Source organism: Phocoena sinus, chromosome 1 (genome assembly GCF_008692025.1).
Source record: "Phocoena sinus isolate mPhoSin1 chromosome 1, mPhoSin1.pri, whole genome shotgun sequence".
NCBI lineage: Eukaryota > Metazoa > Chordata > Mammalia > Artiodactyla > Phocoenidae > Phocoena > Phocoena sinus.
The window spans coordinates 144121069-144139639 of record NC_045763.1 but is presented as its reverse complement, the minus strand read 5'-3'; positions in this window follow the sequence as shown (position 1 = coordinate 144139639).

Genomic DNA, 18571 nt, shown 5'->3' with positions numbered 1-18571 from the left:
AATCCTTGATTTTGTTCAGCTTTATTTTGGGTTATCCTTATCTTAGAAAAACTAAAGTTTAAACACATATTTAAAAATCAAGGCAGCTTCCGTTATAGAATACATCTTTGTGATGGCACAAATGTGGTTTAAATATGGTTTTGCTGCTAGAAGTTGAGGGTAGCACATGTACGCTTTTCTCAGCTGCTGCAAAACTCTTTTCGTTGCTGTGCTGATTTCTTCCAAGTTTCATGGGATTCTCTGAGCACCCTACATTTTAGTCTGTGTTGGTTCACGGGGGGACAGGGACCACATCTAAGCAAACCATTGTGTATGAGGCCTCATGCCATGTCACCCCTTTGGCCACATCAATGTGTAGCTCTTGACTGAAGAGTCACATTTCTTTAACTGTTGACTTAAATTTTTTCAGCTGAATCCTATGATTCTTATGACCTTGTAAATTTGAAGACACATATTTAAGTCATGCCTAAAAAGTATGACTGAAATACGAAGGGAGGGATCGCTAGAACCATCGATAGCTGTGTGAAAACTCTTGGATTCAGAGAAGGAAAAATGTTCATTGACTTCAACGGAGTAGACCGTGTCATAGAAATGGAGTTGGTCCTCAAAGACAAAACTCTAGTTTGATCGCTAAGTTGGTTGTTCTCAAACTAAAGATGAAAAACTCCAGGAAATGGATAGAAGCTGACTTCTGAGGAAGCAGCACACAGTGAGTATTGGCTGGATGAACAAGGGGCCCCAAGAAATGGACTGTGAAATGAGGTCAGGCTCACTACCACCAGCGCTTCTCCCAAGAGGAGAGCTGTCGTTTTCACAGATGTGTCATCTGCTTAAGAGAAAGAATCAGGGTCCTGCTTGAATCCCAGGAAAACTTTAGAGTCACAAGGATGCTTCCATCAGGGACTTACCAATTTTTCATAGTCTCACCATCTTCTCCTTTCTCCATTTTATTCTTCCAAAATGGAAAAGAAAAGAAGAAAGGAAAAGGAAAACAGAGGATTGAAGGAAGAAAGAAAGGGAGAGAGGGAAGAAGGGAAGGAGGGAAGGAAAAGAAAGAAAACCCAGCAACTCCTATGCATATTCAGGAACTTCCATTTGATTTCCCACTTCAAAGATGGCTCCTCCCATCACCTTGTTCTCTGACATGCTGAGCTATGAGGCATTTGAGGAGTAACAGCAAGAGAAAAACCTTGGCATTGCTGACAAGGCACACTGTAGCATCTGGGGTGCTCCTTGGAGACCTGTGGCCAGGCTAACCTGGCCTCACTCTGCTGAGCTTGCAGAACCTAGAGGATGAGGTCACATTTGGCCATGACTATAAACAGACATCAGTGACAACTAAAACCAAAGGGGAGCTTTGCCTCTGATTCACAGGCTAACATCTCTGAACAAAAGAATTGGGTATCCATCGTTATCTAGAAATCTCAAGAAGAGCAAAACACTCTGGAAGGTAATATTTGTCCCCTTCCTTTTTTGCTTCCCTTGAAATCCTTTGATCTGAGAAAGATAGCCCTTGGATTCCAATATCAAGAAGAGGAAGGATTCTGAGGAATTCCCTATTGCCTGGGATTCCCTAAGAAAAAGTATCCAACCATTGCCTTACGGCAAATGGAATCATGACACATTTTGAAGCTGCACAATGACTTTCTCACAGGAGCAACCTTATAGAATACATTACCTATTCACAGTGAGACCTAACATGGCAGCCTACATCCCCCTTCCTGCTCTCGGTGTTACTTATATTACACATAACTCATTACCTCCCCAGAGCCCACCCTTAGCCAACAACTTAGTAGATCTGAACAAGAGTAAAATAGCCCTCGTTTCCAGCACAGCCTGTAAGAACCAGGGTCCAGCCATCTGCAGCACCTGTTCATAGACAACTCAGTGGAGGTATTTGTCTTCCAAATCACAGAGAGAATTCACACGGGGAGCCAAGGTTCTTCCATTTTATGGAGTGGTGGGATCGGCTGTCTGGGAGTCAGCCGTGCACTTCCCCAGAAGCATAAGCTGCTGCTGCTCTCTGAGACTCTGAACTCCCCTGCAGCTGAACAGCAGGGTCAACTTGCGTTGGCCAGAAAACAGGAGCCCGAGCCCCGAGTTCTAACATGAATAACAGTATCCGGGCAAAGTCTATTCCATCAGAAAACGCAAGTAAGACTCTAAAAAACTGCCATCTGCACAAGGGAAACGTGTCGTCTCTCAGACTCTGCACAGCATCAGTGTTTTTCTTTTCACAAATTTAGCACTCTGCCCCCTCCTCCCTGCCGCCTTGCCCCTCTTCCCTCACTACCCTCTCCACAGCTCTGTCATTTGAGAAGCCCTGTCTTCACTTTTCTTTGTATTTAATTTTTCATATCATTCGCGGGACGTATCACATATTTGTTGTGATTTATTCAATACCATCCCTCCTCTGACTTTGGAGAAGGCTATCACATTCCCCTCCTGCTCTGGGGGAAACTGCCAAGCCCACAGGGTGTGATTTTTGTCATAATCCATGTGCTTAAACAGCCAGGAGAGACTGTCTCAAGATTCTGCCTGTCCCCAAAGCCACCTTCCACCCATTATCTGCCCACTCGGATTTAATTCTAAGGAGAAGGCAGGGTATGCCTGGGCTGAGCACCATGTGATGTGACTTGGTCGAGAATAAGAAACTCACTTTTGTCTTCTCATTTATTCCCTAGGAATGAAGATACTTGGATTTGCTAAAATGTGTAAAACCGTATTTAAAATTTGCCCTAACATGCTGGGGACACAAGTGTTAGAAAATGAAACTCTGCCATTTGCTTTTTAAAAAAAATGTATAACCTTTTTTTTTATTGAAGTAGAGTTAATTTAAAAGGTTGTGGTAGCTTCACGTGTACAGCAAAGTGATTCAGTTTATATATCTATACCTATCTATCTATCTATCGATGCTTTTTCAGATTCTTTTCCATTACAGGTTATTACAAGACATTGAATATAGTTCCCTGTGCTATGCAGTAGGTCCTTGTTGTTTATCTGTTTTATACATAGTAGTGTGTATATGTTAACCCCCAACTCCTAATTTATCCCTCCCCCACCCCGCTAGCCCCTCTGATAGCCATAAGTTTGTTTTCTGTGTCTGAGTTTATTTCTGTTTTGTACATAAGTTCATTTATATCATTTTTCTTTAGATTTCACATGTAAGTGATAGCATATGATGTTTGTCTTTCTCTGTCTGACTTCACTTAATATGATAATCTCTAGGTCCATCCATGTTGCTGCAAATTCTGCCATTTGCTTTTAATCATGATGGGTATTGGCACCATCTCCCAAATGGCAAAATATTCATATTTAGAGTGAGTAAGGGAGAGAGAGAGACAAAGACAGGGACAAAGAGAGGGCGCGATGGAGAGACAGAGAAATGAAAATGAAAAACAAACAAACTACTGAGGTAGGTCAGTTGCTTATTGAGATGGTTCTCAGTAAGAGATCTTAAGGAACCAAAAGGGTTTAAAAGAAAACCATCATCTGCATGTTGGCAAATTTTGATGAGCATCAGCCATGTGCAAAGTTCTACTGGGGAAACCAAAAAGAGTAAGGCTCAGTCTGTCCCCTATAAAAGACCTAGATGATGCCCTTACAAGCTAGCCTAGAAACTAGGGATCACAAGCCTTTTTTGTTACAGGTATCACTTTCCTCCTTGCTCTTTATTATATAGGCACACATTTTAGCCCTCTTACTGGAAGGTAAACTGCTTGAAGGCAAAACCCATCATCACCTTAACCTCAATGGTAGGGACCAACAGGAAGTCGATTCCCCATGAATTTAAATGAATGAATGGTCACCTGGAATGGACAATCTCATCAGGCAGGTCAGGCAACTCTGATCCTGTGGAGGAGAGGCCAGAGGGAGAACACTCAGGAATTCCATCCACTACTGTTCCTGCACCCGCTCTGTGGGCAGCTATAAAATGAATGGCATGCCACCACAGTCCCCTGATGGCTGCATACATAAAATAGTACTTTTGGCTAAGGCAACACCATGATGTAAAAACTAAAGGCTTTTGCATCTAGTTGGCATTCCATAACTGCGGGTTCCGCATCTTCGGATTCAACCAGCTGGGGATTAAAAATATTCAGAAAACAAATCCAGAAATTTCCAAAAAGCAAAACTTGAATTTCCCACACTGGCAACTATTTACATATCATTTACATTGTGTTTAAAATGATTTACACAGTATTTACATTGTATAAGATACTCAAAGTAATCTAGATAGGAGTTAAAGCATGTGCATAGGCTGAGTGTAAATACTATCCCATTTTATATAAGGGACTTGAGCATCCATAGATTTTGGTATCCTCAGGGGTCCTGGAAATAATCCCTCAGGATAGCATTTGACCTAGATGAATCCCCAGCCCTCCTGTTACTGTTCCCCAGTTTGGCTTCTCTGGGGCTTGTATTCCTCAGCCATGCTCCTTTCTGCCGAGTCATCAGAAACGGAATCTCAGTATCTCAAGGTTTCCTTCTGCCCTTCCTGCTTAGAGTCACACCACTTCATTTCTCCAGAAACGTTGTCAATCCACATGGGGTATCCAAAAATCAACCCCACTACTGACTCTGATTTTGGGCAAGTCACTCAACGAGTCAAGGTCTCCATCTTCCCCTTCTCCAAAATGAGAATAATACTGGCCACCCCTCCTACTTCCACCTCAGGATTTTGTGCCACTCAAGTGAGGCAAAATTATATGAACGTGGAGCAAAACTGTAGAATGTTTTCCAGATGCGAGGTGTGACTCTTATCCTGGGCTGTCCAAGGATCTATTCTGGGAAATTGGGATTTTCCCTTGACATTTCGTGCATCTTTGTTTTGCCCACCTATCAAGGCAGAAATTTGCTTTGAGATCTTGAGCAAAAGATACTGTCGTACTACAAATTACCATGATCTAATTAGGCCTCCCTCCATAAATCTGTCATTTGCAAGCCATTCAGGCCTGTTCAGCCCAGCCCTTGATTTAAACTGCTCCAGGAGTCTAGCCGAAGATATGTCCAGGACAGAATCCAACACAATATTCTGGTCTCCTCCCACTGCTCCCTCGAGAATGGGTTGCTCACCAGTTTTGGCCACAATAACAGTTATGTAGAAGAGAGATTCATTATAGTTTGGGCATAGATCTTAACCAGTGCCCATGCAACCTCGTGACAACATTATTTAGCATTCAGATTGGATGTGAGCTCTTACTGGGAAAAGAATATTGCTGAAGATTAGCATTGCTGGGCCCTTGAAGCAAAGAGAGACAGATAGGAAAGATGCATACTTTCTCAGCTGAATTGACAGATGTATGCAGCGTATCCTAAGTATGATGGATACTTTGCAATGACATATAAAACAGAACTATGGTTTTTTTTTAAATTGCTGGTGCTGGCCAAATCAAATAATGTCCATTCCTGGTTGTTCTGGCTGAAGGAGATAAAAAACGGGGTATGGAAAATTCAAAGCAAGGGGCAATCCAAAACTCATTTATACTGGGCTTTAGAATGTGTGTTTATACTTATCTGATGATGGGTGTCTCTGCGGTTCTGGGAATTCATACGTACCAATGTAGCAACACCACTGTGTCCTCCCCTGGAAAATCTAGGAAGCAGAAAAACTCCCCATCTTTCCTCTTCTTACCTCCTTCCCCACTACTGATATTTCTGCTTTGCTAACCTTGCCCCACCATCCACAAACACACCCCTACACTTCCACTTTAACATCCTCCCGCACCTCATTCCAGGCTATTTGGGTTTCAAGGTAATGCTCTATGTGCAAAGCAAACAGAAAACGGTGGAATATCAACAAAGCTTTATTAAACAGCTAATGGACTTACACTCCCCGGAGGAGCCGATGCTGGGCTGCTGGACTGGGAGAGCCCGACACCACGCACGCACACAGTGGGATGTGTCTCTTACAGCTTTCTTTTCCAAGTTGGAACCGGGAAGGACACAGAATAATCATGTATAACAGATGAAGACGGCATTTGGGGATGACAAGGGTGAGGTAGGAAGCAGTAGAGTCAGAGTCCCAGGAGACAATCAGGAGATTCAGTCAGGGGCTGGGAGAGGAATTAGCATTTCGTACAGCCGTAAAGGGGCAGGGGGATAAGACGTCAGAGACCCTGGAAATACTGAGGGGCCACACTGGGCTTTGCCTCCACACCCCTACAGGGTTTTCTAGGCAAGTCCTTTGTTCTAATGAGCAAAGGCCAACATGAAGATCCCAGTGTTTATCTAAGGGCTGAGGGATGAGGTGATTAGGGAGGAGGAGGGCAGGAGAAACGAAGCAGAAGGATCAGAGGAAAGAAGAGGGAGAGGAATCAACCAGTAAAGGACCGTTTTAGCGTCCCCTTTCACGGGGGCTCAGATTAATGGGGGAGGCGAGCACCCACACACATCAAGGAGAACGCAGAACCAAGGTTTTTAAGCAGAGCTTCGCAGGAAGGAAAGTCTGAGGAAACGTGAGCAGGGGCTCGAAACCTTACTAAGGAAAGGGGTCAATGAATGTTTTCAAAATAAAAAAGGCTGAGAAGAGAACAGTGAACGGGGTGGCACCAGAGGTCAACCGGCACATTCAAGTGTTTTATTGTTGCTATCAAAAAGATGCCTGGAAAGGAAAAGGAGGAAGGGAAAATGCTTTTAAGTTTTAAATTCCTTTTTTCTTCCCTCAAAAAGAGGCATGTGAGCAATGGAGCTGAGTGTTATTTTTGTCTATTTTGGGAGACGATGCTGGTGTCATTGGACTCTAACCAGCCAGGGAGAGGAGAGGCAAGCAGCCGAGTCCAAGCCTGGATTTCTGAGGCTGAAAGTGGCGGTGATCTGTGTGCACGGAAGCTGGGCACAACTGCAACCAGGATGTGTGCAAGGGAGAGCTCGTGGGCCGCAACCCCTGGGGGATATGATCAAGACGCAGGCAGAGCTGCCATTTTTATGGCTGTGCCCTTTAGCCCTCTCCAGTCTCCAAGGGGGAAAAAAATTCTGGGGGAAAAAAAAAAAACCCTTCCTGAAGGACCGCTCTGGACTCAATGCCAACCTGAGACAGCTGCTGATGGGGAACAACAACATCAAGGACCTACTGTCCCTTCCTGCCCCGCCTCCTCCACCCCTGAAAGAACTGTGAAAAGACCAAGAGTTGGTGAGCAGCCAACAAGAACGAAAGAACTTGCAGCTGGTAAAACCACCTGGGCCTTGTCAAATTCCAGCCAAAACAATCCCTTCCCCCGAGTCTCCCGTTCAGGAGAAGGGGAGAAAATCTGATAATAAGATGAGAATCAAGGGGGTGGAAAGTGAGTCGAGTGGCTCCAGACCAAGCGCTAAGCCGGTCGGGGAAGCGAATAAGGGAGGTCATGCCAATGGAAGTAAAAGCTTTGGTGCTGGTCCTTGAGGAAGAGAGCAACAACTGTGTGCGACCAAGCCAGACGGGCCACGCTGAGGATAAAGCTCCCCTGATGAGCAGAGCTTTGCAGCACCGAGGCTGATGTCTGGATCCGTGTGGCAAATGGTGCAAGAAGGGTGGCACCTTCAGATGCAGGGTGCCCATGGGAATATCCCAGAAAGGGCCCCCTCACCCTTTCCAATTTCAAAATCAAAAGCTGTCTAGAGGTTTAATGCTCCCCAGTCGGCACTGCTTATCTGCCATGCTTGATCTAGCTGGGATATTTTTGTTCAGCAGGCCAAGGTCCCATGGCCAGGCTTCATAAAAGGTGTGTGAATGACAGTAATAAAGAAGGCATTTGAGGATCATGGAGACACAACACATCTTTGAAGGAGATGTATTCTCAGATTCAGTCTCCAATGGGAGTTCCTCCTCTTTCAACCCCATTTCTTTTCTTTCTTCCGCTTGCTGAGAACGCTTTCTTTCTTCCAATGCCGTCATAAGTTATCATTCCTCTAGCAGGGGTGTTTTAAAGTAATCACCCATTCATTTGAAGTGCTAATAAGCGCTGGTGCTAAAATTAGAAAGTTCTCCTTGTCCTTTGAAGATTAGCTGAATCTCTAACTAATGTTATCATTGGCCAGGTAATGTTGGCCCTGAACCTGAACTGAATTTTTGCTGGCATCTCCAGCTGAAATCCACATCACAGTTATAGCCATTAAAGATTAGTAGGTCGTTCCCTGTGTTAAGACTTCATTTTCAAAGTATTTACTCATTTCACTGATGAGTGCCACCCTGTCTGGCTTTTTCATTAGAGCATCCAAGAGAATGCTATGACCAGAAGAAGGGTGGTGAGAATAAATAAACCCATGGTCAGCGCCCATTGTAAACACCCAAAGCAATGTCCTATCATTTATCATGGGAAGTAGTGGTGCAATTGGTGAAAATAGAGAAAGAAGGTTTCTTTTTTTCTGGTATTGATATTAGTATCTTCCATTTTCTATACAAAAGTAAATCTTCATCATAACAAATTGAAATAATAATTATTCAATAATAATAATTGAAATAGAACGAATTTTTTAAAAAAAATTTTATTGGGGTATAATTGCTTTGCAATGGTGTGTTAGTTTCTGCTGTATAACAAAGTGCATCAGCTATACGTATACATATGTTCCCATATCTCCTCCCTCTTGCGTCTCCCTCCCACCCACCCTCCCTATCCCACCCCTCTAGGTGGTCACAAAGCACCGAGGTGATCTCCCTGTGCTATGTGGCTGCTTCTCACTAGCTCTCTATTTTACATTTGGTAGTGTATATATGTCCATGCCACTCTCTCACTTCATCCCAGCTTACCCTCCCCCCTCCCCGTGTCCTCAAGTCCATTCTCTACGTCTGCGTCTTTATTCCTGTCCTGCCCCTAGGTTCTTCAGAACAATTTTTTTTTTAGATTCCATATATATGTGTTAGCATACAGTATTTGTTTTTCTCTTTCTGACTTACTTCACTCTGTATGACAGACTCTAGGTCCATCCACCTCACTACAAATAACTCAATTGAAATAGAACAAATTTTAATAATATGTTTATTAAAAGCACAATGCTTTTAATGGTAACAGTGCATTTGTGGTATTCCTGCAGAAGGCATGCAACTTAAATCTCATTATGAGCAAACGAATCCAAACTAAGGGATTTTCTACAAAATAATTGGCCCGTACTCTTCAAAAAACGTCAAGGTCAAGAAAGACACAGAAAGCCTGAGGACCTGCTCCAGATTAAATGAAACTAAAGAGTCATGATCACTAAATGAAATGCATGATCCCAGGTTGGATCCTGGACCAAGAAGAAAAAGATAGCTATGAAGAAATTCCTGAGAAACTTAATGAAATTCGAATATGGATTCTGTAATAGTATAGTATTAATGTTTAATTTTCTGATTCATTTTAATATTTTACTATGGTTATATAAGAAATGTCTTTGTTCTTAGAAAATAACACTGAGATAAAAAGAGGAAAAGGGACACTATATTTCCAACTTAACTCTCCAGTGGTTCAGAAAGAAAAGATAATATGCATACATAGATGAACATACAGAGAGAATGATAAAGTAAGGGGGCAAAATGGAAACAATTGGTTAATCTGGGTAAACATGCATATAGGAGGTCTTTGGACTATTCTTACAACTTTTCTTTAAGTTTGGAATAATATTTTAAAAAGCAAAATTGTATCCAGTTTCCTGCCTTGGAGATAACTATTTACATATTTACAGTTCAATGCATATTCTGTGGTAAGCAGATTCTAAAATGGTTCCAAATGCACTCAACCTCCTGGTGTTCAAGCCCTTGTGTCATCCCCTCCCGCTGTGGGTGGGCTGAAGCTAGTGACTTGTGTCTAAAGAACAGAATACTGCAAAAGTGATGGATGTCACTTTTGAAATTTGGCTGCAAAGGTCCTTGACATCCATCTTGCTCACACTCTCTCTGGCTCTTCTCACTTGTTCAGTCTAAGGAAAGTCAGCCACCATGTTTCAAGTTGCCTTAAGGAGAGGCCCACCTGACAAGGAACTAAGGGTGGTCTCCAGCCAACAGCCATCAGAGATCTGAGGCCCTCGGTGCAACAGCAGACAAGGAACTAAATCCTGCCAACAACCCCAAGCATGAACTTGAAAGCTGATCCCTCCTTGGTTGAGCCTTGAGACAACTGCAGCCCTGGCCAACACCTTGATATCAGCCTTTAGAGAGGCCCTGAGCCAGAGGACCCAGTTAAGCTATAGCAGGATTCCTCACCCAGGAATATGGGTTAGTGTTAATATTATAAAGTAATATGATATTACTTGAATGCAGTAAGATTTGGGGAAATTTATTATGCAGAAATAATACTTTCACCAACTTTCTTCTCTTCTTGTATGTGTTTTTTTTTTTTCTTTCTTTCTTTTCTTGTAGGGGAGGAGGTTACAGCATCATGGAGAGCTTTCCATGTCATTATGGAAAACATTATTTCATTATTTTTAACAGCCAGTGTTGTTAAGTATCGTCCAGATCCTGCATTGCAAGGGAGCACTTGGCAGAGGGGGGGGTAGTGGGAGTTAAAATCTAGCCTGTGCTCCATTCACCAAATTGTGCTTCCCAGCCTTTGGCTCTGTTTATCCAGAGGAGGGGGTATCCTTTTCTAATTTACATAAAGGTGCCCTCTGGGCTAGTAGCGTCCTGTTAACAGCTGCATAATATTCCATGGTATGGACATACTATAATTTACTTAACTAACCTCATCTTGCTGGCCATTTAGATTGCTTCCCGTGTTGTTATTGCAATAACCATAATAATATAATAAAACGCAGTGAACATCCTTGTATATAGATCCTTGTATTCCTGTTCAAACATTTCTGTAGAAAAGATTCCAAAATGGGGTTCCTGGACCATAGATTGTGTTCCTCATTAATTCTGATAGATCCTGACAAATTAACTTTACGAAAGGTTTTCACCTTGTTTATACTCCTAGCAAGTATAAAGAAGTGGCTTATTTCCTTATCCTCTCACCAACACTGGATGAGATCAATCTTTTAAATATTTGCCAATCTGATAAGTAAAAAATTTTATCTCAGTTTTATAGATCATTTGTAGGAAACCAAATATTCCTAACTTTATGACTCTGAGTCAGGACAATTTCCTAGTAATACTGAGTCAATTTTTTCCCTCAAATATGCAGGCAATGTTGAATAAATCTGTTAGAGATCAGAGAAGAGACCTTACCCAACCAACGTCTGTTCACTCAATCCTATCTCTTGTGTGAAATGTGAGTAGAAGAGAGAAATACAATGCCAAGTGAGGGTAGTGAAGTGTAGAATTTCAGCAAATGTCTTCCAGCATTTGACTTTCTGATCATGTCTCTATAAAAATTTTATTGACTCTTCACCAGATTTGCTTGTTTAGCCACCACCAGCCCCTTTGCAAATAAGATCACTTTCATTCAACTATTTTGATGTAGGTTATGTGAGCAGAACCAAATGCTAGTGAGAATATCAGGGTTTAGGACACATGTGACTGTAAGCCTTGCTCTTCCATTAGGGGAGTATTTTAGTCCAAGTGCTCTGGGAAGCAGACATGCATAAGAATTTTATTAGAGGAAAGTTCTGTGATAGAAAATGACGAAGGAACCAGGGAAAGCAGTAAGATCTGCCAGGCAGTGATGCAAGTCTTAGCCCAAGGGAAGGGAAAAAAGAGGGTAAATTGGGTAGACGCATCCTAGACTCCCATGTAGTCTATGGAAGGTTCAGCAAGACTTCGGGAAATCCTCAAACCAAAGCCAGCCATCAGAGGAGTCCGGTGTCTCCCAGAGTGCAATCTGCCTTAGTATTCTTGCCACACCCAGTCAATGGCCGGGAGAAGCTCCAGGGAAGCACAGCCCTGGTGTGAATGGGGCGGTAGATTTCAGAGCACAGAAGCTAGAGGCCTTGGTCAATTGCACTTCCTAGAATTGGAGACCTCTTAACTCACTGTCAAGGCCACCACCACACATTCTCAATGAGCTCACCTGCGGTCAGAGCCTCAGTAGAATTATAATGATAGAAAATAAAGAGGGAATTTGTGCTTCCGTTTTGGTTTCTTGCTTCCATGAGTCCTATGCAACTGCTTGCCTTACTTCCAAATAAATGAAAGAAAGCCTTTCTCTCTGGTTAATGATTGTACAACTTTCCTAAGTCTCACAGGTAAAAGATGAAGACTTGTAAAACAGAGAAGTAGCTGGAACTCTGTGAGCAAGAAACAAAGAAATGAACAGCAATTGGGGGATATAGAAGAGCAAAGAAGAAAGAAGAGGGGAAGTCAGAGGAAACCTAGAAATCCCCAGAGGTAGGTGGCCTGAGAGAAATTCCCAGCAAAAGGCTGGGAGAAGGGTACTGAAGAGTAAGAATGTCCAGTCATCAAAATAATGATTATTTTATGCAAAGCACCAGCATCAGATATACAAATTGCCAGGTTTTGTTTTTTTTTTTAGGTTTATAAGTGCTAGGTTTTGGGGAGAGAAGGTTAAATACCAGCTCCTCTCTAAAATATATGTCTTAGATATTATGTTTGAGTTCATTTCGCCTCATCTCCAGGGGGACATTTTGTTATGCTGAACTCTAAGGAACAGTCCAATTTCTTTTGTTAAATTCGAATTTATCAAATACTCTTTTAGAATGTTTATACAACAGAACTTGGAAATATCTTGTGCTGTGCAAATAGTGTCAGAATTGTTCAATCTGTATATATGTTTGGACCGGTCAAATCTCACCTTTCAGATTGTAATATCTTTAGGAGTATCTCTAAAATATAAATATTTCTGTAGCCCCTGCATTTGTCACACCAGAATTATTATTTGATTATGATCACGATGTTTGAATCCTGAAGTGTAAGTACAAAAGTAAAATATTTTATACACACGTTAATACAAATCCAGTGGGCTCCCCCTTATCTATTTCCGTTGTTGTATCTCTGCTGCATTTGATACTGTTAATCAATCACTTATTGAATGAGGCTTCTTCCTGGGCTCCCATTATATTAACTTCTTGGCTCTCCTCCTAGCTCCCTGCTTCCTCTTTCTCCCCAGCTATATTTGGCCTTCTATCACCTCTTAATTTTGAATATCACACATCGATCTTTCTGAAGCTGTCCTTTCCGTTGCTCCTATTCCCACCTCTAACCTAATGCTCCTGTTTTACGTTCCCAAATCTTACTTTGCTTTGATCCTGTAGCTTCTACGTCCTCCAGGACGTTTCCTCTCAAACATTCTGCCATCACTGCTCATTCACTTTGGTCCAAAGCCTTCTCTTGCTATCACTTATCAAGGTCACTACCATTGTCTTTCACTCCTGCAAAGCAAACTTTGATGATACTACTCACATTTATTCACATCTGACTGCTTTACCAAGTGGTGTTTCTCTTTTCTTTATGAGACAATATTTCAGCCACCTGTCTTATCCCAAGCCCTCAGCTTAAGGAGTTTGTGTGGTCCTTTAAGCTCGGCTCAAATCCCCTTACTCCATTTAAGAGAAATCTCAGGGTCTCTCCCAATGTTTCCAGAGTTGTCTGGAGCTCTTCCATTTCAGCTCGTCATTCCTGGCTCCTATTTCCTGCTCTCTGGTGAACCTTCAATCTCCCTCACAACTCACCTTTGAAGCTGTTCACACTCTGTACCCCAAAGGGACCCCAATAGGATGTGACTGCTTTGCTTAATTTTACCCCAAACACCTCACATCCAACAAAGCCCTTTGAGTAAACGTAACTGAAGATCTCAATAGTAATGACAAGGGGCCCAGGCAAATGCCCTCAGAGCAGACAACAAAACTAAATATTCAACTTCTCTGCTTTCGAGAGTTATGTATTCATTTGTGTCACCAGGGAATATACACTAACCATTCCTTATACTAGGGCTCCAACCCCCAACATCTTTATGAGTTCTAGCTCTCATTTAATCTCCTGCCTTATTCTCAACTTACCCACTCTCAACCCCCAAAGTTCCTTCTCATCTAAGTGGGTAAAGCAGATAAAGTGGAACCAACTGTTAAAGACTCTTGAAACAGTTTAGTTATCACTTTGTCTCATAATATTGAGAGCTTGTTACAAGTGGGTTTCACATCTGAGTCATTTTTGTAATCCCTATGGAGTCTGGCCTGATGCCTGCCACATAGTAGGCTCTTGATAAATGGCTAATAAATTTAATTTGGATTAAATTTAATTCTCTTTGGAAATGGGAATCGTTCTTTTCACCCTGTAATTTACCTTTCAAGGACAATGACTGTACTCTGAAAACTCACTCCAACAGGTAGTTCCCTTAGTAACGTTCAAAAACATGATACCGTATGCTAACACATATATATGGAATTTAAGAAAAAGAAATGTCATGAAGAACCTAGGGGTAAGACAGGAATAAAGACACAGACCTACTAGAGAATGGACTTGAGGATATGGGGAGGGGGAAGGGTAAGCTGTGACAAAGCGAGAGAGAGGCATGGACATATACACACTACCAAACGTAAGGTAGATAGCTAGTGGGAAGCAGCCGCATAGCACAGGGAGATCAGCTCGGTGCTTTGTGACCGCCTGGAGGGGTGGGATAGGGAGGGTGGGAGGGAGGGAGACGCAAGAGGGAAGAGATATGGGAACATATGTGTATATATAACTGATTCATTTTGTTGTAAAGCAGAAACTAACACACCATTGTAAAGCAATTATACTCCAATAAGGATGCTAAAAAAAAAACATATGATATACTATATGATACCAAATAACCTTCTGGTTTAATTTTTTTGACCTTGAAATAATCAATTCCTTGGAGCTATGTAGTAGAAAGTTTTGATGAATTAACTCAGTTAATATTCACTAGGCGCCATCTGTGTGGAAAGGCCTATGCTAGGAGCTTTGTGGGATCCAAAGCTAATTCACACATGATCCTGACTCAGGATGCCTCTGATCTATAGAGGTGACAAGGATATGGATTCGAATCGTTATAAGGCAAATGTATAGTGTGCAGAGGGTGCTGACTCTCGGTTGGTGTAGTTAAAGTGTGGCTCGAAGCTTCAGGGACATAGGTGTCTGGGTGTGCTAGTAGTGGTGCTGACCATCCCTTCTACTTGAGCTTGTGCTGACATTAACATGTTGTTATCAGAGGGCTTACATCAATTCCATTTGCTTTCTTTTTATACTTTATCTTGAAAAGCTCACAGTTTTTAATATCTTTATAGAGCAAATAGATCTTGACCTAGATTTCACATTTCCATGGCTTCTCTGAACAACAAAAAAATTATTTTTCAGTCAACACAACTAACACTGTACTCTTGCCCATGGAGGGGATCAGCAATGGTCCTTCTGATCTCAACTAATCAAACCTGACCACCTCCAGGTGAGAAAGGGCCACTTGGTTGGACTCCACTGAAACCCTGAAACTGCCTCTGTAACGCCCTTGCCAAGCGACTGTGCACCTATGATTGGATATCTCAATGAAAAAGGCCTCACTGCCTCTTGAGGCTGCCCATTCTAATGTCACAGTCTCCCTTAGAAACGTCCTCCTTTATACTGTGTGAACATCTATCTCCCAGCATCTTCATCCACCGTGGAGTCATCCAGAAAACAACCAGAAAAAAATTCTCATCACTTTTCCAAGGATGAGGGCTGTCTTTGACAGTAACTATGTTGCTCCCCTAATGAGTTTTCTCTTCTCCAGACTAAAACTTCCCGTGCCTTCAACCACACTTCATTAGACTGGGTTTTGAGTCTTTTTCTAGCCTGCACACCTTCTCTGGAACATTCTATACTTTCCTTTTTAAAGTATAGCATCTGGGGACTTCTCTGGTGGCGCAGTGGTCAAGAATCTGCCTGCCCAATGCAGGGGACACGGGTTCGAGCCCTGGTCCGGGAAGATCCCACATGCCACAGAGCAACTAATCCTGTGCACCACAACTACTGAGCCCACGTGCCACAGCTACTGAAGCCCACATACCTAAAGCCCGTGCTCCGCAATAAGAGAAGCCACTGCAAGGAAAAGCCTGCTCACCGCAATGGAGAGTAGCTCCCGCTCGCCACAACTAGAGAAAGCCCGCGTGCAGCAACGAAGACCCAACGCAGCCGAAAATAACTAACTAAATAAACAAATTTACATATAAAAAAAGTATAGCATCTGGATGACATATTTCATGCATGTTCTAAATACTACAGACTAAGACAAGACAATCACCTCCCTAATTTTATAAACATGAGCTACTATAATGCCTACTAAAAACACTTTTTTTTTTGTGGGGTGGAATGTCATTCACAGAATTTTTTTGTGTTGAGCTTTATGTTAGTTAAACTCTCTAACTCTTCTTCACATGTGCTATGGCTAAGCTGTAAGTATTTGGTATATGGTAAGAGCTTGATAAATGTTAGCTCTCATTATTAGCAGTTATCCTTTTTTGTGAAAGTTAATTTGATAATTTCAAGTTAGGATAAAACTTGCTCAAATGTGGTATTTTGTACCTCACATTCCCGTCAGTTCCTCAAAGATCTCAGACAGAGCTACAGTGACCAAATTTACAGGTCCTTTCGTGACCCGGAACCTAATTTTTCTTGGCAAAAAATTATTTCTCTACTTATATACCTTAAGAGAATCTGTAATCTCTACTTTCCAGTTAGTGAAATCAGATGCTTATTGGTTACTGATGCTACATGTAATGCTAGGTGAAGGAGGTACAGGAACCAGACATTGCAATCCTTGATCTCAAGGATCCACAATCTAAGGCAAGAAGCAGACGCATAATATGTAGTAGTAGTCAGTGTTATTGAGGAGAAATAAAATCAGTGGGCACTTGTCCATCTGGGCAATAGTCAGAGCATTTGACAGCTAAATAGCTCCACTCTGTCATCATCTTGAAGCCAAAGTGGGCGAGTCAGAGGTAAACTGATAGATGGTATGGTGCTAATTTCCCAGAGAGAACATGAGGGAGGTGGGCGGGGCTCAGTCCAAGAAGGCAGAGCACAGGGAGGACCAGCCCCGGGCTTTAGCGCCAAGAGAAGGGTCTGGAATCTAAAATATGGCACAAATGAACCTATCTACAAAACAGAAACAGATTCACAGGCATAGAGACTTGCGGTTGCCAAGGGGGAGGTGGGGAGGGAGAAGGATGGACTGGGAGTTAGGGGTAAAAAAATTTTTTAAATCGGCAGGCGTAGAAGAAGATTCAAATGTTCATTGTAGCCATTGTCAGAGGAAGTCACTTATGGCTAAAGTCTGTTATGCTGGATCCAAAAGGATAACTAGAAATTTGCCAGATAAAAATTTAAATGGAAAAAGACACAGAAGGAACAGCAGTTATTACAGTTATTAGAGCAAATTATTTTCCTCAGATACCACCATCAATCAATTCTTCACTCAGGATCTTCCATGGATTCTCTCCTCCTGTCATATTTATTCTAGACTACTCAGCCTAACCTTTAAGACCTCTACTAGTGCCTTCAATGATTCATTCAACAAATATCTATTGAGTGCCCCTATGAGCTATATGAGCCAGGGCCAAGACATGAGTTTAGTTCTAGGCATTAAAAATGAAGCAGAAGGGACTTCCCTTGTGGCACAGTGGTTAAGAATCCACCTGCCAATGTAGGGGACATGGGTTCGAGCCCTGGTCCGGGAAGATCCCACATGCCACAGAGCAACTAATCGCGTGCGCTACAACTACTGAGCCTGTGCTCTAGAGCCTGCGAACCACAACTACTGAGCCCACATGCCACAACTACTGAAGCCCGTGAGCCTAGAGCCCATGCTCAGTGTCAAAGAGAAGCCACTGCAATGAGAAGCCCGCGCACCATAACGAAGAGTAGCCCCCGCTCGCCACAACTAGAGAAAGCCCTCGCACAGCAACAAAGACCCAAAGCAGCTAAAAATAAAAAGATTTTTTTAAAATGGAACAGAAAACAAAATTAAAAGCTTTAACCTCAAACTTGCTCTCAACCTGTGCCTCCCTGGAGCTTACCTGCTGGTAAAAAGAAACAAGGAAAAAATAAATGAGTTAAATATATAGATGTGTCAAGAAATGCCTGACAGGGGTGGAGGGGTGATCAAGGAAGACCTATCTGAGAAGCAGGCACTGAAGCAAAGAACTGAAGGAGGTAAAGGGGGAAGCACACTCCAGGCCAAGGAGGTAGTGAGAGCAAAAGCTCTGAGGCAGGAGTGTTGGAATGTGGCTGAAGAAAATTTGGAGGCAATTTGGATTGGAGCCAAGTGGGTAAGAGGGAAAAGAGTGGGAAATGAGGTCAGAGAGGTGAGGCGTTGTAAGGACTTTGGTTTTATTCTGAGTAAGAGATGGGAACTATGAAGGGTTTTGAGCAGAAGAGTGATGTGACCCAATGTGTTTTCATAGGATCATTCTGGCTACAGAGTTAGGAGGAGGTGAGGGCAGAAAGACAAAGAATGGATCAGAGGCTACTGGACCATCCCAGGTGCCAGATGATGGGGTTTGGACCAAGATGGTGGCATGATGGTAGCATAAAATAATGTAGTTTGGGTTTAATTTGAAGGTTGAGCTGATAATATATGCTTATGAATTCAATATTGAACATGAAAGGGAAAAGACATACAGAGAGAGAGTGAGAACAGTCAGAGGTTGACTCCAAGGATTTGGGCTTAAGCAAAAAGTTTGTACTTATCATTCACTAAGATGGGAAAGACTGTTGAAGAGATAGGTTTGCAGAGAA